Genomic DNA, 23,547 nt, shown 5'->3' with positions numbered 1-23,547 from the left:
TGAATATTTAATTGGCACAATCCTTTGAAGAATCAAACCTTATGCTATTTAATTAATTCTTGATAGGGCATAGCCTATCCTTAATATGAGAGCCCATATTTCATTTAATTACCCTAATACTACATACATTATGTATGTACAGATTTTGTGGGAGTCATATAAAAGCCTTCTAATAATTAATTTCCATAGTCTTCTCCCTTCTCCTACTTGAATCACACGCCCTTTCCACTCATAAACCCTACACAAGATCATCTCTTCTTCTTAGCAAGGATTCAAAGCAAGACTTCTCTTTTAAGGTTTCATATGCTTGGGTAAGTGCTAGTCCATGTTTAGATTGCATTTTATCCTACATTTTCTTAGTCTTTATAAGTTTCTTATGGCTTTCCTTGGGGTGTTCTTGGGTCAAGATGATCATGGTGGTGGTGGTGGTTTGATGGATTGAGCTAGGAGTTGGTGTTTGGAGAAGCTAGCCTAGAGGTAATCCTCCATGTCTCACTAAACCTACTTTCACTCTTGTATATATGTGATTTGGTGTTTTGTGGAATCCTGTGGATTATTTCTTGGATATAGCATGTGTTTTGTTGGATTATTGAGCCTATCTTGTGGATCTTTGGATTTGTATTCATTATTCTTGAACCTTGGTATGATTGGGTATTCTTTTGAGGGATCCCATGTGTTATTTAGCATCTGGAATGTGTATTTTGATCTTGATCTGAGTACTGGAATAGTCTATTGTTCATTGCTTCATGTCTTATTGAAGTCTGAGTATTCTGGGTTGGGTTTGTTCTTGCGGAGAGGTCCAGTGGTATAATGTGTCCCGCTGAACCCTTCCTCAAAGAGCCTGCGATAGGTAGTGGCGGAAGGGGAGTGTTCCGCCAAGTGGCCTATCGCCATCATGCAAAATGATCCGGCGTTACGACGTGTTCCGCCAGAGTGCTCTGCCTCTTCTAGCGGATGGTTCTCGCGGTCTGGCATATTCACCTAGGTTGTACCGCCAGTGTGTGGTTCCTTCTCTGTTCCAGTGTGGTTTGTGGTCTATTGACTCTGTTGTTTCACCTTTGATTCTAGAGTATATTCTGAATGTGTTGTTGAGTATACTACCCTAATTATTGAGTATTGGTCATTTATCATGGATTATGGATTGAGTATTGTTGGTTGATCCTTTGGCTAATGTTTTTAGCATGATGTCCTATTGTTCATGTTCTTAATCTGAGTATTCCTTGGTTTGACTTAGGGGTGGGCACGGGTCAGGTTCGGGTTCGACCCGTGCCTATAATGATCACCCGAAACAATTTCGGGTTTCCTCTTTTACAGCCCGAAACCGAACCGAAAATCTTCGGGTATTTTTTGGGTTCGGGTGTTTCGGGTTCGGATTTGGCCGGGTTCGGGCTTGGAAAACCGAAATTGTAACATTGTTCTAAAAGCTCTGAAAATTGTGAAATTTTATATCTTTAGCAATAAAATTCTGAAAGCAAACCTAAAATTGAAAATCCAATCTAAACAAAATAAAATATGCAAAACAATAAAAATACAATATTTTACATGACAAAACATAAGGAAAAATACCTTATCTAGTTAATTACAATTATACAATCACCAAAAAAGAAAAAAAAAACTAAACAAAGCATAACGAAATAAAATTAAGGGAAAAAGCTAAGTGTCATGTATTGCATTTAGTTTGCTCCTCTAAGCAAAATTGATAGTGATCTCCTACTCGTTTGTATGAACCCCTACAAGAAACAACAATAAAAATAGTTAATTGTGAAATTTCATATATGAATTTCAATAATGCTAATTATGCTATGATACTTGATACAAATTAAAAGCACAAGTTAAAGTTTAAATATAATGCATGGAAGTTACTTCATTATTGATATAGTAAACAAAAACCCGAAGCCTGCTCCTTATGCAACACAACACAAGGCTTGCAGATTGAATGTTGAAATGGAGCAGATTGCATTCCTTGGCCATCTGTCAAGTCTTTTTTCTAGTGAATTCCTATATCAAGAACAAAAGGTGAGTATTCAATCATAGCTGTGACCACTCAACGCAAAATCTTCGAGTGTTCTATTGTCCAAAAAAATTGGGGTAGATAGTTTGTTACTTAACACTTACCAATACTAGTTTCCAAAAAGCAAGAACTTTTTGCAGTGGTAGAATCATCCATCTAAAAAAAAAAAAGGAACAAACAATCAGTGGCATACTTGACTATAATTCAACAGCTGAGTTGCAATTAATACGTACCAATTTATTTACATGGTTTTCCTCCAGAAGAACAGATGAATTCAGAGGCACGGGCAGTGACTCTGGTGAGCTCCCTAATTCACATGAATTTGCTCCTGCATTACAGTCTAGCAATGAACTAGGTGATCCGTCCTCTGGATTTGGATCAATAGGGGTGTTTCGAGGGGGCCTGAAACTTTTTTTTGCTTCAAGGGAAGCAATACCTTTAGATGCTAAGGAGACACACCATTTGCAAATAACACAACAGTTTTTAAGATATACATGTTTATGTAAATCAACACTCAATACAAATACAATCTGAATTTAAAAACTAGTGTATCTCATTGGGTTATATATGTGTGTAAGTAAAACATAGAGAACATGACCACCATGTCAAAGGTAATTTCTGCAACAAAGAGTAAAAACAAATAGAGAGCCAAGTAATGAACAATAGGATACAAAAATAGTTGGTTAGGCGATTCTAAAAAACCAGGAGATGCATGAAAATTACATAATAAAAAAATCTAAAAGCATGCAAACTAAAAAACTCTGGAGGCATATTATAATATAAACTCATAAAAGTCAATAAATTCAAAAGTCATAAATTCAAGAATTAAGACAAACAATCAACAGTATGTTCATAAATTCATAAAGCTTATACTGGAGCATGGATAGAGCCATAGAGGACCCTTACCTTTGTAAGATGATCTGGAATTAATGAAGTCTGGACTATGGTCTATGGACAATTGGACATCTCAATAGTCTCAAGAAGAGTAGCAACTTGTTGATTGGAACCCTGGAAGTAAAACAGAGGGTTAAAATTAGTACTACTAACATTCAAATTTTTTCCAGTCCCCAAAACAAATTATAGTTAATTTTAATTTACTAGGAAAAAATGAAAAAACAAACAAAACAAAATGAAACAAAACAAATAAAAGTTCATAAATAAAAAAGTGAAAAACACTGACTAATAAAAATATATAAATAAAAACCTTAGAAGAACATTAAAAATACTATAATATAATTTTTTTCTTGAAAAAAATTTATACGAACTACAAATTTTGAGAAAAAAAAAACAAATCTTAGTTAAATTCATACAAAAGGAAGAATTTTAGAAAACTTTGTAAGTTTTAAAATTTTAATTCTCTGATAAAAACATAAAAAAAAACACTAAAATAACAATAAATTACCTTTTTTCTCCTAGAGATGTCTAGGAACTCGAAGCCTCAATGGAGATCTCCTGGATCTGTAGCGAGCCAGAGGTCAAAGGGGACTCACCGGAGGCAAGACTTGAGATCTTCCTAAGTCATAAAATTTTAATTATCTGAGAAAAAAATGAAAAAACAAACTAAAATAACAGTAAAGTACCTTTTTCATGGCAAGGGATGGTCACTGGAGAAGTCCTCAATGGAGATCTTCCTAAGTCCCCAGATCTGTAGAAAAAAATGTTAAAACAATCTGATAAAATGTTTCAAACAAGGTTAAAACAATATTCTAGAAAAAAAAAGGAAATAATAATAAAATACCTGTTTGAGTGTTAAAGTCTTTGGCCTTTGCCTCGAAGGAGAGAACCGGACCGCTGGTCACCAGAGAAGTGGAGGAGTCTAACCCTATCTCCCCAGATCTACGGCTCTTAGCATCGGAGAAACAACCTCATCTCCCCAAATCTACGGTTCTTAGCGCCGGAGAAACAACCTCATATCCCCAAATCTACGGCTCTTAGCGAAGAAGAAGGTGAGAGACGTAGAGAGTGAGGAATGAGATATTGAGATGAGTTTTAACTGAGAGATAGAAAGAGCATAGAAGAGAGTGGAAGTCTCAAGAGAGAAAGAAGATGGATGCGCAGAGAAGTGAGAGAGAGAGGAGGCGGATGTATGATGTATCTGTAACCCTAAGTCCCAAATTGCCTACTTATTATTTATATATACTACCATATATTTCGGGTTTCGGGTCGAATCCGAACGCAAATTTTTAAACCCGAAACCCAAACCGTATAACATCACATATGCGTAGTTTTAATCGGGCCAGACCCGATTCGGGTCGAATCCGACCCGTCCTGCGTTTTTCCGGGTCGAACTCGTGAAATTTCGGGTTTGACCCGAAATGTGCCCACCCCTAGTTTGACTATTTCCTTTGGAATTGGACTTAAGTTGATATGTTGCAGTCTTGAACTCTTGTGAGTAATCTTTTGGGTTTCATGTGTCATGTATGCCCTTTTGAGATGCGATTGTTCGAGCTACATCTCTATGTATATCTATTGGTATAGGATGGAGTTGGTTGGGCATTGTATGCCTCTGTGATTTGAGCATGGTATGCCTCTGTGATGTGGGCCTTGTATGCCTCTGTGAATTGCTCTGTATGTATTATTGTTATGGCAGGAATGTGATTGGGCTCATATGCCTCTGTGTTATGGTATTGCGATATGTTGGTTATGTCATTCATGTTATGGTTTGGTGGTTTGGTTCGGATATTATTCTATGTTTCTGGGTTTGTGTCACTCTAAGGGAGTAATGAGAGGGTGTGGTTTGGTTGGTTTCACTTGTGCTGTTCAGTTGAGCCTGTGCATTCGATTGAGTATCTTATTATGGAACTGTGGTATTGTAGATTCATTCCTTGATATTGGATTCATTTGAGGTGTCCTTGATTTGTGATTCATTCAGCCTATTGTTGTTGAGTCATCTGGTTTTTAAAACAAAGAACAGTTTCGTTGCATATATATTCTATATGCGTGTGTAAAATCTATTTACAAAACTATGTTATACTATTGTATTTCTCACGAGTGTGAATGGTGGATTACTTAGCATTTCTTTGCTAATATTTCTAACTGTTTTCCAAGTATGGAGTAGATTGTGCACGAGAGAGCGCTAGCTATAGATATACTTCTCCCTTTATGCTTAGCTTAGAAATTGTTGAGGATGTGTAGACATTTCAGTCCTGTGTGCCTTAGACTCATTTTTGTATTGACTTGTTTAGATTGAGCTTGATATTTGAGGATTTCCGAGAATTATGTTGGATGTTGCCTTAGCATCTAGGAGATGGTTAGCCTGGATGTGGCATAGCACCCCATGTGGGTTTAGTTAAACGCTTCCACATTTATATCATTAGTGTTGAGATTTATCAACTTTTGCCTTAAGTTCATTGCATATCTCAGCCTGAAAGTAAGGGTGTTTTAGAAGGTGTCAAAGTCGAAGCTCGCCGCTGCTGCTCTCGCCTCGCAGATGGTCATCCCCGGTGAGAACGCCGACGTCGACGTCGTTAGATCTGTGGAGCTAAGATCTGTAGGGTTGCTGCTCTCACCTCTGACGGTCTCGCTACTCTCTCTTGCATAAATGGCTTGTTCTAAAGGTGCTCGCATAAATGGTTTAACTATTGTTAGCATCTGTTGTGTTCAAAATAGTAGGGAAAATGGCCGCGTTTTTTAATTTGTACTTTTAGTTACTGTTATGTTCATATAACAGATACTAATTGTCGTTAAAAAAATTACAAGTATGCCACCGTGAGTATTTTAGTATCTCTTTTCTAAATAACATATGCTAATAGTATAATATTTATTGTCAAGTTTGTACTAGTGTTTATCCATCTGAGTTTGTGTGTTACCACGTTTGCATGCGCTTCAAACTTTGCATACTTATTATTTAAGCTATTTCTAACATATCCATTGCATTGCATGCGCTATATCTCTTCAGTTTTACGTGGATTTTATTTATAGCACTTTACTGTTCGTATATTCCGCTGTGCATTTCAAGTTGAATTTATTCACTTGGAATTATTTAGTTTGAAGTGTTATAAAGTTTTAAATTGTTAGAAAAGTCTATTCACCCACCCCTCTACCACCCAATCGGGACCAACAAGTCGTATTAGAGCGTGGTTTTCTATTTGAGTTAATATTTGACTACTAGACAGACCTCAAAAGCTTCAAAATGAAGAGAGATTTAGCTCCAAACTTGTTATTCTCTTTAGAAAAATTTGATAATTGGAAAATACGTATGTAGATCCATTTATCAGCGCTACACGATGAGATTATGGAAGTAATCACCGATGGTCTGATCAAAATCTCGAAAGTAAATCCCGCAACCGAGCCAACAAGCACCACACTGCAATACATTCCTAAACCTAAATAAGAATGGGGTCCTAAAGATAGAACATGAAAGGAAAAAGTGTCAAATAGGCCACTGAACTTGTAGCTTTTGTGCAATTGGGCCATTGAACTTAAAAAGTGTGCAATTCAACCATCAAACAAGCAAAATTTGTGCAATTGGACCATTTTTACAAAAAATTTTAATTCAATTTAAGTTAAAAACATTTCAATATTGACTCCCAACTAGTATGGTAGAAGAAAATGCCACTCTTAATACATATATGTTAGTAATATAATTGGATTTTACCAGAAATTTTTTGTATGATAAAGCCTTGATCGCACCATTCATGTGCTCTACCTTGAAAGAGGCATATGATAAAGCCTCGGATCATTATCAAGTATACCTGGACCAACAGGAAGTCTACGGCCGAAGTAAGAGGAAAGCGGATGACAAGTCTCGGAAGTTTCCGGCAGAAAACAAGAAGGCCAACCAAGGCAGCTTCAACCCAGTGCGAGGAAGAGGAGGAGTCAATCAGGGGAACCGTCCTGCTTGCCCAAGATGTGGGAGGAATCATCCCGGAGAAAATTGTCAAGGGATGAAGTTTAAATGTTACAAGTGTGGTCTCCTGGGGCACAAATCTTTTCAGTGCCGAAGTCAGGAAGACAGTCCCCAAAAACCTCTGCAGAATGTGAATCAAGGAAGGAGATTCAATGGGAATGCCGGCCAAAGGCCCGCAGGAGCAAAAGACAAGAAGACCAACTCCCAGTCTGTGAATTTGGGAAGGCCAGCGAATGCCACGTTTGGTTCCAACCACAAAGGAAAACAAGTGATGGGAGAAAGTAGCGGAGAGAAACAAGGCAGGATTTACGTCGTCAATAGCGCTCAGGCTCAGGCTAGCGACGCCGTAACTGGTACATTCCCCATAAACTCAGTACTTGGATTAGTCCTATTTGATACAGGGGCTACCAATTCATTTATATCCTCTGCGTTCGCTGATAAACTAAAGTTAAGGCCTACTGCCAAGTTAGATTTAAATGTCACAACGGCTTCGGGAGTAGTAGTATCCTGTAAAGACGGGTATGACGACGTTGCTATAGAAATAGCGGGGTTTAACTGCCCCGGAAACCTGATTCGTTTTGAACTTGAAGGCATCGATGTAGTACTCGGGATGGACTGGTTGGATAAGTACAAAGCTCGGATCGTGTGTAATGAGCGAAAAATTGTCCTGCAAGGACTAAAGGGAAGGAGAATATCCTACCGGGGAATTGACAAGCAACCCGAATCAAGGTTGTTGACGATGCAGAAATTAAAGAAGTACGTTCGTCAGGGATGTGAAGCGTATCTCTGCTTGGTGCAAGACGCCGAAGTAGAAGAACTCGAGATGGACCGAATTCTAATTGTATGCGAATTTCCTGACGTATTCCCCGACGATCTCACTGAGATGCCACCAGAAAGGGAAGTGGAATTCACCATCGATCTTGTACCAGGAACCTCACCTATCTCAAAAGCGCCTTATCGGATGGCACCCAAAGAGATGGAGGAGCTGAAGACACAATTGGCAGAGTTGTTGGAAAAGGGATTTATTAGACCAAGCATATCGCCTTGGGGCGCACCAGTGTTATTCGTGAAGAAGAAGGATGGGAGTCTTAGACTGTGCATTGACTATAGGGAACTCAATCGAGTCACAGTAAAGAATAAGTACCCATTGCCCAGGATCGATGACTTATTTGATCAATTGAACGGAGCGAGTGTATTCTCGAAGATTGACCTACGGTCAGGGTATCACCAAGTGCGAGTAGCGAAAGAGGATATGCCTAAAACGGCGTTTCGAACGAGATACGGACACTATGAGTTCACAGTCATGCCATTCGGAGTGACTAACGCCCCAGGAACCTTTATGGACTTGATGAACCGGATTTTCCTTCCATACCTGGATAAATTCGTCGTCGCTTTCATAGATGATATCTTAGTCTACTCTAAAACACCGGAGGAACACGAGGAACATCTCAGGACAGTGTTACAGACACTGAGGGAGAAGAAACTTTTCGCAAAGTTTTCAAAATGCGAATTTTGGAAAAGAGAAGTCGCATTCCTTGGTCACGTAATCACCAAGGAAGGAATAAGGGTGGATCCAACCAAGATACGAGCTGTAATTGAATGGGAAGTGCCCAAATCAGTTACGGAAATCCGCAGTTTCTTAGGTTTGGCGGGTTATTACCGAAGGTTTGTTCAGGACTTCTCAAAGATAGCAAGACCACTGACGAACTTGCTCAAAAAGACGACCAAGTATAGTTGGAACGGAGAATGCGAGCAGGCATTTCAAGAACTTAAGAAGAGATTGACCACCGCTCCAGTGTTAACTCTACCTGTCGGAACGGAAGGTTATGAGTTGTACACTGATGCGTCTCACAAAGGACTGGGATGTGTCCTCATGCAAGATGGAAGGGTAATAGCGTATGCTTCTCGACAATTAAAACCTCATGAAGCTAACTACCCGACACATGACTTGGAACTGGCGGCAGTGGTATTCGCACTCAAAATTTGGCGACACTATCTCTATGGAGTCTCATGCAAGGTTTATACAGACCACAAGAGTTTAAAGTATATCTTCACCCAGAGGGATCTCAATTTAAGACAAAGGAGATGGTTGGAGTTGATTAAGGACTATGATTTGGAAATTCAATACCACGAGGGTAAGGCAAATAAGGTAGCTGATGCCTTGAGTCGGAAGACAAACCATGCTCTTTGGATATTACCCGAGCAGTTATGTAAGGAGTTTCAAGGACTCAATCTAGAAGTGAAAATGTGCGGTCAAGAGGAACAAGAAAAGAAATTATATTACATGTCGGCCACCCCAACCCTATTCGATGAAATCAAACAAGCACAAGAAGAGGACAATTGGGTGGAGTGTATCAAGGAAAAGATGGTTGATGGAAAACATGGGCCATTTGAACTACACCCGGATGGGAGCGTGAGATTCCAGGGTAGGTGAGTGATACCAAAAGGGTGTAAGAAGATAATGGAGTAAATAATGAAAGAAGGCCATTACACACCTTATTCAGTTCATCCTGGCGGAGATAAATTGTATAAGGATGTGAAACAAAACTTTTGGTGGTCGGGCATGAAAAAGGATGTAGCTGAATTTGTGGCTAGATGTTTGAACTGTCAAAAAGTCAAGGCAGAAAGAAGCAAACCAAAGGGATTATTGCAACCATTGGAGATTCCACAGTGGAAATGGGACTCAATCTCTATGGATTTCGTGGGAGGATTGCCTAGAACTAAGGCTGGAAACGATCAAGTATGGGTCATTGTCGATCGACTGACCAAGACAGCAAGATTCATCCCAATGAACAAAACATGGTCAATGGAAAAGTTGGCAAGAGCCTATGTTAAGCATGTGGTTAAACACCACGGGGTAGCGCAAGATATCGTTTCAGACAGAGACTCGCGATTTCTATCACGTTTTTGGGAAACGTTACAAATGGCAATGGGCACTCAACTCAAACTGAGTATGGCTTTTCACCCTGCCACTGATGGCCAAACGGAGCGAACAATACAAACGTTGGAAGATATGCTCAGAGGTTGTGTGCTCGATTTCCAGGGTTCATGGGACGAACAGTTGGACTTGATAGAATTTTCCTATAACAACAGCCACCATGCGAGTATAGGAATGGCTCCTTACGAGGCACTATATGGGCGAAAATGTCGAAGTCCTCTGTGTTGGGGCGACAAAAGCGATGCCGTTACACTTGGACCTCAGTACCTACAAGAGACTATTGAGGCAATCAAGATAATTCGAGAGAGGATGAAAGTCGCGCAGGATCGACAAAAGTAGTATGCCGATTTGAAGCGACAGTTCACCGAATATCAAGTTGGGGAGAAGGTGTTACTGAAAGTCTCACCCACTAAAGGAGTCAGAAGGTTTGGGAAGAAAGGAAAGTTGAGTCCTCGTTATATAGGACCTTACGAAATCCTGGAGAGGATAGGAAATTTAGCCTATCGACTGGCCTTACCGATCGAGCTTGACAAAGTACATAACGTATTCCATGTTTCTCAACTTAAGCGGTATGTACCTGACGCATCCCATGTTTTAGAGCCGGAGGAACTGGAGATGGATGATTCGTTGGCATACAAGGAAAGACCAATCCGAATCTTGGACTCGAAAACACGAGATACGAGGAGGAAATCAGTCAAAATGATCAAAGTCCAATGGTCGAACCACAGTCCCGAGGAAGCTACATGGGAGTTGGAAAGCGTTATGATGGGGCGTTATCCGGAATTACTTAACTTAGGTGCGTGGAATCAATCTAACTACTATGTGCCTAAGCAAATTGTGTGTTAAGACTAGGCATGCTAGAAATTCGTTTTGGGTAAAAGAAGGTGAGTAGTGATCCACTTTGTTTTCACGGATGACAAAAAGTAAGTTTCGGGGACGAAACTATTTTAAGGGGGGAAGACTGTAACCCCTCAGTTATTCCGGCCAAGTTAGGGTTCGAAAATTTTTTTAGGCTATGACATTTATGAGAAGATCTCTCGGTACTTCAAAAGAATTTTGTTTTTTTAGAATAAGTTATTAATGAGCTGCGATCTACGTACCGGTCACGAACCGAAAATTTTTAAAGATTTATATACAGTTCGAATTTTCCTAGAAAATGGATTATTAAGTATGATACGCTTAAGCCTGAACTTTCTATGTAGTTCAAGAGAAATTTAAATGGACTGTAAGAGTGAAATTATTACGGACCTTCGTACATGTATTTCGCGAGATACCGAAAAATTTCCGATTTTAGTGGTTAGTGACGGGATTATTTTTAGAATAATTTTGGTGTTAGAATTTTCCCGAATTAAGTTATAATCCTCCGCACCTTTATCTGATTTAATCCCAAACTGGCAAAATAAATTCTATTCTTCAAGATCTACCATGGGGAGTTGACAAGTGGCACCCTTATTACCACATGGTAATTAATTAATGGATTGTCATAAGAAGTATGGGATGATCATACTTGTTACCTTAAGCTTCAAGCTAACTTCCCATCACTCTCTCTCTCATCTCCCATTTTCGAAAATTAGAAGGGAAAAGAAGAGGAAGAAAATCTCATTCTTCTTCATTGTGATCCAAGAACTCCATAGCTTTTCTTCAACACAAGTGCTCCATAATAGGTGAGAACTTTGGTTTTGTTCGGTTAATATGACTAGAATCCTTCCTAGAACTTAAGTTTAAACTAAGGATTCATGAAAATGTTGTTATCATGGTGATTTTGTTTAGGATCTTTGGTGAAAAGTTTGGAGGAGAAGATCACCAACTTTCTACGGTTTTAAAATCTACTTGGGAGGTAAGGAATCCTTTAAGTTGGTTCAATCACTTGAAGGTGAACAAATGCTAGTAAATTATGTGACTAGGAATTTTTATGTGAAAAATGTGTGTTAAGTTATGGATCTACAAGTTGGCTCAAGAGGCAAACCTTTAAATTTTTGGTAATTTTTGTATGCATGTTCATGGCTAATTTATGCATGTATATGTTGTGTTTACGTTCATATAGGCTTATACTTGTGAAAATAGTGGAAAAACGGGGCGTTACAACCCAGTTTTTGCTGCCCGAAGTTGGTAGAATCGGATGGACGCGCGTCCGCCGCGCGTCCATCGGCGCCCAGAATTTCGGCGTCGTGGCCAAAAGGCCAGACGCAACCACGGACGCGCGTCCGCTGCGCGTCCATGGCGCCCAGAATTTCGGCGCTAATGCCAAACGAGCGGACGCGGCCCGGACGTACGCGTCCGCCGTGCGTCCGTCGCTGCGGACAACCGCGAGCCCGCGCGACGCGGATCCGTTTTCGACCGAACTTTCCCCCAATGTTCTTGCTCCCGAATGTTATGATGTTTGGAAGGCCTACGGGCAACCGAGTCAATTTTTGAAAGCTCAAATATTATTTTGTAATTTATGTTCACTAATTCGGGGAAAATTTGTGTTTTAAGAAACAAGTGTGACCCTTGTCACTTGGAATTTCATGGTGAAAAGTCTTTGACAATATGTGTATTTTGGAAACATATTTGGATGAGAATAATTGTTTTGAGTCATCATGTGAAAAATACTAATTAAACTCAAGGAAAGAATGAATGTTTTGAAAACCTTAGTTTCTGGATAATGTTGTTGAGATGTTTAACTTTACGGGAGGTCTGCGGGAGTCGTGGCCCGGAAGTTATTGAGATGTTTGATTTTGCGGGAGGCTTGTGAGCCGTGGCCCCAAAGTTATTGAGATGTTTGACTTTACGGGAGGCCTGCGGGAGCCGTGGCCCGGAAGTTATTGAGATGTTTGACTTTGCGGGAGGCTTGTGAGCCATGGCCCCAAAGTTATTGAGATGTTTGACTTTACGGGAGGCCTGCGGGAGCCGTGGCCTGGAAGTTATTGAGATGTTTGACTTTACGGGAGGCTTGTGAGCCGTGGCCCCAAAGTTATTGAGATGTTTGACTTTGCGGGAGGCTTGTGAGCCGGAGCCCCAAAGTTATTGAGATGTTTGACTTCGCGGGAGGCTTGTGAGCCGTGGCCCCGAAGTTATTGAGATGTTTGACTTGCGGGAGGCATGAGTGCTGCGGCCCGAGGTTCTTGAAAATATTCCAAGATTACCATACACTTATCCAGGGGGAAACTAAGTGAATTTTACTAACTATGAAAACATAGTTACTCCGTAACTATGTCGAAGAATAAAATGTTACGAGTCTTGGACAGTAAAGTGTGTGTGTTGTGAACTCTCTATTTTTGGAACTAAATGATGGAATTCTTGGAAATGAAAGTATTATATGCTGATGTCACTCATATACTATTCTATACTTTCTTTTGTTGATAACCTGTTTGCAGGTAGATTGCAACTTATGGGTAAAGCTTACAGTTTTTCTGAGTATTATGTTTCTTTTGAAACCTTTGTTTACTTTTGAGTGACAATGGATTTCCTTACTTAGCCGTCGTGCTAACTACACTTCATTGTGTCCTTTGTCAGATGGAATCTAGTGTGGGCTCATGCAGCCCCGCGGACTCCGATCCGTCGGAGTTTGAGTTCCCCGTCCTAGATCACGATGTTTACATGCAGTTTTTGTTTGATGATGACCCGTACGCCCCCGGCTACGCTCCAGATCCTCCAATGCTGACTTGTACTCCCGACCCTGTGCCCACTTCTGTCTCACCAGCGGTACCGGTTTGGTCACCTGTCCCTGTTGAACCGTTGTGCCCTCTAGACGTCATCTAGGCTAGCTATGGGTTCTACCCCCTAGAGGTTTTACTCGATAGTGATCCCCTCGAGTTTGTTGTTCGCTATCCTTACCCGTGGGACCCGAGTCCCCCGGAGTATCATGACGAGTGGATGATGTATATCAATACTTGCAACTTTCTGGACCACATCACCTGGTTCGAGGGTGAGTGGCACCTCGTTTGGGGCACCTACACTGGCCCGGTGTACCACTCGTTAGACTAGGTAGTGTCTAGGGTGGGAAGTCAGGTCTGACCTTTTGTGTACATATCTTTTGTAGCCATGCTTGTGCTAAGATGGCTAGTGGGGTCGGGTCTATCTCAAACTCCCTCGGTGGACAGTAACTAAACTTTGGTACTTGTTAGTAGCTAGCTTAGCTACTCTTTTGTTGATATTATGAAGCTATATATCAAGTTATGATGATCATGATGATATAGTACAGTTCCTTATCTTTAGCCTGTGCATCTAGAATGAATCCTATCTGTATGTGATTGGGTTTAGTCTAGGTGTGGCGGTAACTACTCCGGCTGTTCGGTACAGCCAAGTACGGGGTGTTACACTCTACTTGATCTACTCTGGGTAAGCTCACTACCCATGTTGTTTTCAAGATGAACTGATCAACATTGGCAAAATTATTGTTAAAATTGGAGATGCATTTTTTATGATATGTTTATCCAAATTGAGCACAAATCTTATTTGATCATACCAGTAAAACCTAGCAAACAATTCAAAAAGACAAGTTTAACAGATTCCTAGATTTCCTGAAGCTGATGAAAGATATCTTCTGATCTTCTGGCCTCATTCTTCGAAGACTGGATCAATCTGCAAACAATAAAACAAAGCAAACAAAGAAAAGCATATATGACTCAAAAGGATAATTACATACTAATATGACTCAAAATGTGCTATGGACATGTACAGTAATCAAGGGATATTCTATTTGTAAAGCAGAAAACCTCATTCACAAGTCAGAATAAAAACATCAAAGAAAAAGGGAGTGTATGCATAAAAGATCTCTGAAATATGCAACACAGTATTTACCTTAGATTCATAGAGCAATAAAGTATACTGTAACATCCCAGCCTCGTTGAGAGAATGACTCGAGTACTTTGCCTCTCCTACCTTCTCTTCATTTTTGTTTGCATTGGTACTTACATTTGAGTCAGGAGCTACCTGGGAAGACTGCAAACACAAACTATTTTTTAAGATATAGATTGTCAAACATATACCACCTATGGTCAACCAGAAGTACTTAAATAATCATTGTAGTTTATATAACCACATTTGATTAAGATTTGATAAAGGTAGAAAGTTGTACACCATCCAAATAAAAAAAGAAATTAATTAAGCAAAACCTATATCCAAAGTGCATGCCTAGGGATTAACAAAAGCATTATTACTAATTTACTATAAGCAATTATTCCATAATGGAAGGTCACTGACAGTTTGACCTCTAGCTTCCATCAACTTGATAAGATACATCAAGTGCATTCCAGCTTATTGAGAAAATATCTTATAAAATTATGCAAATATATCTTATAAAAGTATGCAAACAATCAGGTGGACCAGTGGGGACAACATAATAAATGATGTTAATAAGTTATGGACATATAGCTATTTTTTAAGTATTGCTAATTTGAAATCAAATTTTGTATTAGCGAGATTCAAAGAGTTTGCATAGTCTCTAAGAATTAAATTACATACGATCTTGCACTACTGAATAACCAACCTGAATAAACCATTGATTGCTTGCTTGGGGAAAATTGAGCAAATGAAAGATCCTACTGTCAAAAAGGAATGTGAGACATTTATTTTAAAAAGAAAAAGCTTTCTGCATTTCTTCAATAAAATGAAGAAATGGGAAAACTTTATCAAGTAATTTCATTAAAAAGTACCAAGAGAATTATATGAGCTTGAATGATATGAGCTTGTCTATCTTCCCAAGTGATTGTGGAACATTTCCACTGAGAGAGTTACTAGAGAGATCCCTGCACAAAGCAAATTATCATTTGCTGTTAATTGGGGACTGCTAAGTGCCACAGCTTTTGCTCATTCAAACAGGTTGGTCTCATTGCCATGTAATAGGTTAACATTATCAATATGTAATGCATGAATATATACACAAACGTACATCAAAGAGAGATATATGAATGCTCTTTCTTTTGACAGCCAAATCAAGTGCATAAACAAAAGTAATTGACAAGAGGACCTACACAATTATAAAGACTCAAAAGAGTGCAGAATATTACTAGTACCAAACTTGGGAGTGATGATGATTGATGAGTGTCAAAATATGTAACACTCTAATTGGGAAATAAAAATATCTATCATACCCTCAAGAGCATTGACAGTGAAGAATTTGAACCTTATCTCCATTATAATTTTAGAAATCCAAAAAAAAAAATAAAAAATCATCTGCCAGTGTAGTACCAGACTTCCAGGTAACCTTGTCCAGGTCAGACTAAGTTCGTAACAGTCTCCCACACAAGAATGCTGAAACCAGCATGCATACGCATAAAAATACCAAGAAACTGACATGAGGAAAAGAATCTCACATATTTTCAAGATCAGGAAAGTTTCTCGGTTGATCAGGAAACAGTCCACTCAAATAATTACCCTGCAAAAACCTGTCATAAAGATAGATTAATAATGCAGGGTACTTGAAATGAGGAAGTAAATTAAGCAGAAGAATCCCTTATACATAATTAATCTGCACTATCTAGTGATCTTTGACTAATATCAATGGGCAAAAGAGGTATATAATTGTCAAAGATCATTCAGTTGAAAATACAAAAGGGATCATTGACTCCAATCTGTGACCAAAGAGAGTTTTAACTGTAATATAGCCATTCCTCTTCATTTAGCTTTCGAAAATATCAGAAAAAGAAGAGTTTCACTGAACTGCAGCAGATACTTACAAAGACTTCAGCATTGTACAGTTTCCCAACTGGTATTTCCCCATAAAAGTTGTTGTCATGAAGTGATCTGCAAATACAACATTGTGTTAGCAGATTTGCAACAACTGTAAGCATTTTAGAGAAAGTGGAGATAGGGATTCATACAAGAATTGCAACTGTTGTAGTTTCCCGATATCTGGTGATATATATCCACTCAGCTTGTGAATAGGTAGGCTCCTTGATCAGTAAATAACAATAACCCTAAGAAAAACTTACAATATGAAGAAGAAGACGAAGGCAGTGAGGTGGTGCGGAAGGGCGGTGTATGTGCGGCTGTGGGCAGGTGCGGCGTCGTTTGGGGAGACGAAGAAGACGAAGGCGACGGGCGGCGGTGGCTGGGCGACGGGCGGCGGTGGCTGTGCGACTCGGCGAATGGCGGTGGCTGTGCGACGGAGCGATGAATTCGATCGTCGTAGGGCGGTGCGGCGAGGAAGACAAAGAAATTTCGGACAAAATTCGATTGTCCGTCTGAAATTTGTGCGACTGGGCTTTTAATTAAAATCCTACGACGTCGGCTATCAAGAAGCGACGTCGTAGGGTGATATTCTTTTTAATTAAGAAGTGTTACGACGTCAGCTTTGTAACTAGCCGACTTTGTATCCCTTCATCAATTTTAAATATAAATAATAACTATAATACGACGTCGGTTTTCCTAAAAACCGACGTCGTATATAAAATTTAAAAATTTAAAAAAAAAACTAAAATGATTTACAACGTCGGTTATTTATATAACCGACGTCGTAGGTTAGTCTCTATTTTTTTTTATTTACGTCGGTTATTAGTTAATAACCGACGTTAAAATATTTTAAAATTTTTTTTATATATTTAATTAACTTTTAACGTCGGTTTTCATATAACCGACGTTATATGTTTGACGTTATATGTGATTTTTGTAGTAGTGTACGTGAATGAATTCTTCAATCACCATGGTTCATTTATTGAGAACACAAAATGCCTTGCTCACAGCAAAATATCCCATGAATAGACCTTCATCAGCTCGTTCATCAAACACCTTGAGATGGGTTTTTCCGTTGTTGTGAATGAAACACTTGCTTCCAAAAATGTGAAAGTAACTCACAACTAGTTTCTTGCCTTTCCATAGTTCATAAGGAGTGATCCCATGAATTTTGTGAACAATAGATCGGTTTTGAGTAAAACAGGCTGTGTTAAACAATTTTGGCCCAAAACCTCTTAGGCAAGCCGGAAAAAGCTATCATCGTCATTGCTGCTTTTTTGAGAGTTCGATTTCTCCTTTCGGCCACTCCGTTCTGCTGTGGAGTTTTTGCCATCGAGAGTTGATGTAGAATACCATGTTGACTGCAAAAGTCTTGAATGACTTTGTTAACAAACTCTGTACCTTGATCTGAACGAATCTTTATTATACTTGTACCCTTTTCTGTTTGGAGTTGTCTCAACAACTCGGGCAGCATCTTCTCGGTCTCATTCTTCTTCTTCAAGAATAATGCCTATGTATACCTCGTGTAGTCATCTACTACCACTAAGGTATATTTTCAACCACATAGGCTGGCTGGATCGATTGGGCCGAATAAATCCATATGCAATAAACTCAAGTCTAGAGTTCTTGTCATGATGCTTAGATTTAAAGGAAAACTTGATTTGCTTGCCCTTCTAGCAAGCTTCACAAATCTTGTCTTTGTTGAATGTCATATTTGGTAGTCCCTCTACTAATGTTCCTCTAGCTAGCTTGTTTATGGCCTTGAAGTTGAGATGGTTAAGTTTGTGATGTCATTCCCAACTTAGGTCATTCTTATTTTTAGCTTCTAGGCACACATTCGGCTTAGCCAATCTCCATGCAACCACGCACATGTTCTTCCGCCTCTTTGCAGATAGAATTATTTCTCCATTTTCTTCATTGATCACGCAACATTGATTTTTGGAGAATCTGACTTTGTAGCCCTTGTCACAGAACTGACTTGTGCTAAGTAGATTGAACTTTAATCCTTCGACATAGGAAACATCACGAATGATTAATCTATTATTGATTACATCTCCAACTCCTTTAGTTCAGCCACTAGGTTCTCCTCCAAAGATTACTTTAGGACCATTTATTTCTTTATAGTTGCCCAGCTCAACTTTATTTCCCGTCATGTGTCTCGAGCAACCGCTATCTACATACCATATAGTCCTGTTACCCTAAAAACAAAGATTAGTTTGTTTTAGGTACCCATACCTTCTTGGGTCTTTCTAGGTTAGTTGTTAGCGAGGGCATCCATGTAAACCTAGACCTGGTTAAGTTCATCCTCGATCCTCCATACCCATTAAAAACCTTATAATCATATGGGATGGAGTAAAACTTTTGGGACTTTTTAGGTGCATATATTTTTTGAAATTAGGGTCTTGGCTTATTGATATGCACCCAAGTATAAGGCGTTTGCATATGTCTATGATGTTGTTGAAATTTCGCTCTATCATTGGCTCATATTCCATAAACCAATCTTCATTGAAAATAAAGAGCCTTCTGGCACCTCTTATTGACCTACTAGATAGTCTATGAGGTTTAACATACCCACGCCTATCATTCGGGTAAGTATTCGTCCTACCCTGAGGTCGACCTTTGCATCACCTCTGTGAATGATTTTGCCTTTGGTTGCTTTGGGAATTTACTCTTGATTGGTTGTTACCTCTTGGTTGACCATTCGTGTAATAGCCATTATAATTATTTGAACAAGGTCTATACCGAATAGTGTTTTTGTCACTCTTCGGGTTACCGTTTGAGGAGCTTCCTTTCAATGGCTCCACAATTCGATATTTAGCTTCATTATTTGATTGGCTCGTTGATTGTGGTCATTTTCCCTTATCAACACTAGTCATTGGCTCGAGGTGCATAGTTTGACCTTGAACAAACACAGAGTTTAAACCTCCACTAGTAGAAGGGTTTGTGGGTTTGGTCAGTTGGACTTGTGCTAAAAAGCTGGAATTGTAGCCGAGTCCGGCTCTATTCCTAAACAATCTTTGATCATCCACCATTCGGTCTATTATTCTAGACGAATTAGTAAATGTCGCAATTACCTCACGCAATTTTTGCTCTCTAATTTCTCTTGATTTACACTCTTCCTTGAGTAAATGAATTTGCTTCTCGAGCTAACCCATCGAAGTAAGCATCTCACTATTTTTAAGCACGAGGCTTTCGAGATCTTTTCGTTCAGTCAATAGTCGAGTATTCTCTATTTTTTAGCTTGGAATGAGTGTTTTTATCACCTTGAATTCCTTCATCATTTTGAGAAATGAGTCCCTAGGATTTTCATCAAAACTAGATTCAGAATTGCAATCAGAAGAGGAAGTTTAAGAGTTTACCTCTTCTTCTTCCGCCATAAGGCACCTGTTCTCGTCTGACTCTTCGTGGCTATAGAGATAGATGAGTCCCTTTTCATCTTCTAAGCTTTCGCTGTCAGAGCTTGAGCTTGATGTACATGGCTCATCAACCTTCTCTTCGGGTTTTTCTTCAATAGTTATGGCCTTTCTTCTTTGGTCACTATTTTTGTTGTTACCAGAATAACTAGAGTTGTGGCCACTGTTTTCTGTAGATGCATTCCTCAGGTTGGATTAACTACTAGATCCCTTGGATTGATCTTGATGATTTCTAACTATAGGATATGGACATTCAACCTTGAAATGACCAGGCTTTCTGCAGTTATAACACAACATTTGCGAGTCTTTGAGTTCATGAGTCCTTGGACCATTTGCTCTTTCTGCATGCCTTTGTCTGGATGGCTTCTGGTTTCCCGAATTATCATGAGATTGATTCTTCCTCATGAATCTTTTGAATTTCCTGATAAATAAGGCAGATTGATCGTTACTGAAAAAAATCAAAAGGGTTAGCATTCGACATTGTAGATGAGGATGGTTGCTGTCTTGCAACTAGTGCAATAATCCTTGTCTCGGGTTCAACTTCATGCACTGTCTCTCGTTCGAATTCATAGGCTTTCAAATCACTAAAGATCTTAGTGGTATGAATCGTCTTTAGGTCTCGATGGTCTCTCATAGCAATCACCTTCATCTCCCATGACTTTGGAAGACCTTGGAGAATCTTGAGCTTGATATCCTTCTAAGTAAGTTCTTTCACTAGATCAGCCACTTCGCTCAGTAGTTTAAAAAATCGGGTCTCCATGTCAGCAATGGATTCGGTTGGTCTCATTTTGAAGTCCTCGAACTTCTTCATGGCTACGGTTAGCTTGTTTTCTTTTTCTTACTCATGTCCTTTTTTCCTATGAGCATAAGAGTCTCCCAAATCTCTTTGTCCGTTTTACATTTCCTAACCTTTGGAATAACGTCTCGTCTAGAGTTTTGTAGAGTATATCTTTGGCAATGTTGTCCAGATTTCTTTGAGTCCTTTCTTCTTGCCCAAACGAAGACTTAGGTTTCACTATCATCTCGGGTGCAGTGGCTCCCTCTGTTGCACGATTTGGGTTGGCCATCACAATCACGATTGGTCTGTCTGTTATGAAGTCGCACATCTCATTGTGAATAGCAGAGAGATGGGCATGCATGCGCACCTTCCAGTCATCAAACTTTGAAAAGTTAAACATCAAATGCCTAGAATGATGATGATCCATTTTTAAAGAAGATGGTGCAAAGTGAAAATAAAGTTTTGAGATTTTAAATAGAGATCTCCATGTAGTATGCACAAAGTGTTTACCAGTCAAGGAAACTGCTCTAATACCACTTGTTGGTCCCGAAGGGTAGCTAAGTGAGTCTAGAGGGGGGTGAATAGACTCACTAGGGATTTTCGGAAATTTTCTCTGTAAGTAATTATCCTTTGGAGATAACACTTGGTCAAAGCCTTTTTGCAATGGAAATAAACGTTATAAAACTTTTAGTTTTTGAATTCAAGCAATGATAATATCAGAAAACATAATCGATCCAACTCATTTCATCAATTATACTATATATTATTCGTTGTTATAATTTATTTAATTGTATATGGATCCATATATTCTTAAAACATTATAACAAATCCATTTCGTGCAACGGAGGGTGACTAGTCTTACTCCAAATATCATTTTTAGTCCCTCGACTATAATAAATGCATTAATTTTGATCCTTGACTATAAACATTTTCAAATTAGGTGCATGACTATTCAATTTGTATCACATTTGGTCCTTAACTGTTAACATTTTCAAATTTGGTGCATGACTATTCAATTTGTATCACATTTGGTCTTGCTGTTAAATTTTCCGGCCAAGTCACCAGTGACCGGCTAATTTATTTAATTTTTTTTAAAATTTATTTTAATAATTTTTAAATTAAAAAAATTAAAAATAAATAAATAAAAGAACACCGAAGGGGGGAGAGAACATCGACCACCCCCTCCTCCTTCGTCTCTGAGGAGGGGAGACGAAGGAGGAGGGTGGGGGTGGCAATATTTTTTATTTTTAAGCTTTTAATTTAAAAATTATTAAAATATTTTTTACAATAAAAATTAAATAAATTAGTCGGTCACCGGTGACTTAGCTAAAAAATTTAACTGCAAGACCAAATGTGATACAAATTGAATAGTCATGTATCTAATTTGAAAATGTTAATAGTCAAGGACCAAATGTGATACAAATTGAATAATCATGCACCTAATTTGAAAATTTTAATAGTCAAAGATCAAAATTGATACATGTATTATAGATTTATAGGCTTTATTTGGCAGAGCTTATTTAAGAGCTTATAACTTATTTTAAGCTACTAATAAGCTATAGGCTTTGTTTGGTAATGTTTTCAAAATAAGCTAGTAGCTTTTTAACTTTTTTTTTTCTTCATCTTTGTCTTTATTATTTTAAATAAATGACATCTTTTATCATTTCCAATTAAAATCTTTTTGGCATTTTCTCTTCAATATGTTTGGTTGTAATTTCAATTTGACATTTGTGTATTTGAAAATTAATTTTTGTATGAACTAATTTTATGAACTATAAATGTTTTTTTTTACTTAAATATTTTCAAATATATGTTCTTACTTTATATTTTATTAAAATATATTAGTTTTATTATTTTATATTTCAATAGTTAAACAAATATATTTAAATTTAAAACTATTTAAATTTTATGAAGATGTCTTTTTTTTTTTTTTTACATTTATTAGCTTATCAAAAAATTAATTTTACCAAACATAGCATAACAGTTCTTCATATTTCAAATTTGAGTTTATAGCTTTTCAACTTTCAGCTACCTTTTGAGCTTTCAGCTACCTTTTCAGCTTTGACAAACATAGTCATAGTGGAGAGACTAAAATTGATATTTTTTTTTGAAAAAAATTGATATTTTTTTGATCTTTTGCTTTTATCTTAAGTCTTCAACAAAATGGCATTGGACATTTGGACTACAAGTTTTTTGCACTTTTAGTCCCACGACTATGGTGTCACTTGCAGGATTGGTCCATGACTTTCAAACTTTGCAATATTGGTCCACGACTATTGTTTTTGTTGCAAAAATGGTCCTTTTTCAGTCAACTAGTCGCCGGAAAAAAAATCCGGCGAATTTTCCGGCACTTTTTCGCCGGAAAAACAAAACCGGCAGATTTTCCTTCAATTTTTCACCGAAAAATTTTCCATTTCAAGTAGGATTAAAATGGACAATTCTAAAAGACTAATTAAAGTTAAAACTAATTCATTTCTAAAAAACATATGTAATCAATTTAATTATTTTGATTTTGGTAAACTAATTAAATTTAAAACTAATTTCATTTCTAAAAACATATTCAACCAATTTAATCTTACTAAAATTAAATACAAATTCAAAATTATTTTTACTTTATAGCTTAAATTTAAATTATTTTTACTTTAAATATAATTTTTAAATAAACTAAAAAGAAAAAAAATTGAATATGTACTTAATTTTACTAAGATTAAATTGGTTACATATGTTTTTAGAAATGAATTAGTTTTAACTTTAATTAGTTTTTTAGAATTGTCCATGTTAATCCTACTTGAAAGGAGAATTTTTTTTCGGTGAAAAATTGACGGAAAATATGCTAGTTTTTTTTTTTCGGCGAAAAAGTGCCGAAAAATTCGTCGGAATTTTTTTCGGCTACTAGTTGACTGA

At 38.0% G+C, this 23,547-nt stretch overlaps 3 long non-coding RNA genes across 10 annotated transcripts; all 3 read right to left on the bottom strand.

The window, feature by feature from the left end:
* Positions 1 to 1,497: 1,497 nt before the first annotated feature.
* On the bottom strand, positions 1,498 to 4,101 carry LOC116022485. Of its 5 annotated transcripts, none has more exons than XR_004099219.1 (7): positions 3,750 to 4,101; positions 3,592 to 3,656; positions 3,414 to 3,520; positions 2,918 to 3,019; positions 2,245 to 2,429; positions 2,116 to 2,167; positions 1,498 to 1,998 (listed from the first exon to the last, which is right to left on the bottom strand). It is a non-coding gene; the product is annotated as an uncharacterized LOC116022485 (long non-coding RNA). The 5 variants fall into 5 exon arrangements; XR_004099218.1 differs by having other exon boundaries at positions 1,512 to 1,730; positions 1,864 to 1,998; positions 2,245 to 3,019; XR_004099221.1 differs by having other exon boundaries at positions 2,245 to 3,019; positions 3,414 to 3,547.
* Positions 4,102 to 14,098: 9,997 nt separating this feature from the next.
* Positions 14,099 to 15,455, bottom strand: LOC116022489. Of its 2 annotated transcripts, XR_004099227.1 has the most exons (5): positions 15,435 to 15,455; positions 15,269 to 15,323; positions 14,581 to 14,721; positions 14,246 to 14,361; positions 14,099 to 14,152 (listed from the first exon to the last, which is right to left on the bottom strand). It is a non-coding gene; the product is annotated as an uncharacterized LOC116022489 (long non-coding RNA). The 2 variants fall into 2 exon arrangements; XR_004099226.1 differs by having other exon boundaries at positions 15,269 to 15,449.
* On the bottom strand, positions 15,453 to 16,834 carry LOC116022490. 3 transcript variants are annotated; one of them, XR_004099230.1, is made up of 4 exons: positions 16,602 to 16,834; positions 16,458 to 16,524; positions 16,095 to 16,166; positions 15,453 to 15,527 (listed from the first exon to the last, which is right to left on the bottom strand). It is a non-coding gene; the product is annotated as an uncharacterized LOC116022490 (long non-coding RNA). The 3 variants fall into 3 exon arrangements; XR_004099229.1 differs by having other exon boundaries at positions 16,713 to 16,834; XR_004099228.1 differs by having other exon boundaries at positions 16,458 to 16,834.
* Positions 16,835 to 23,547: the final 6,713 nt, after the last annotated feature.

The sequence above is a fragment of the Ipomoea triloba genome, chromosome 6, assembly GCF_003576645.1.
Source record: "Ipomoea triloba cultivar NCNSP0323 chromosome 6, ASM357664v1".
Lineage (NCBI taxonomy): Eukaryota > Viridiplantae > Streptophyta > Magnoliopsida > Solanales > Convolvulaceae > Ipomoea > Ipomoea triloba.
This window is presented reverse-complemented; position numbering and strand designations above follow the sequence as displayed.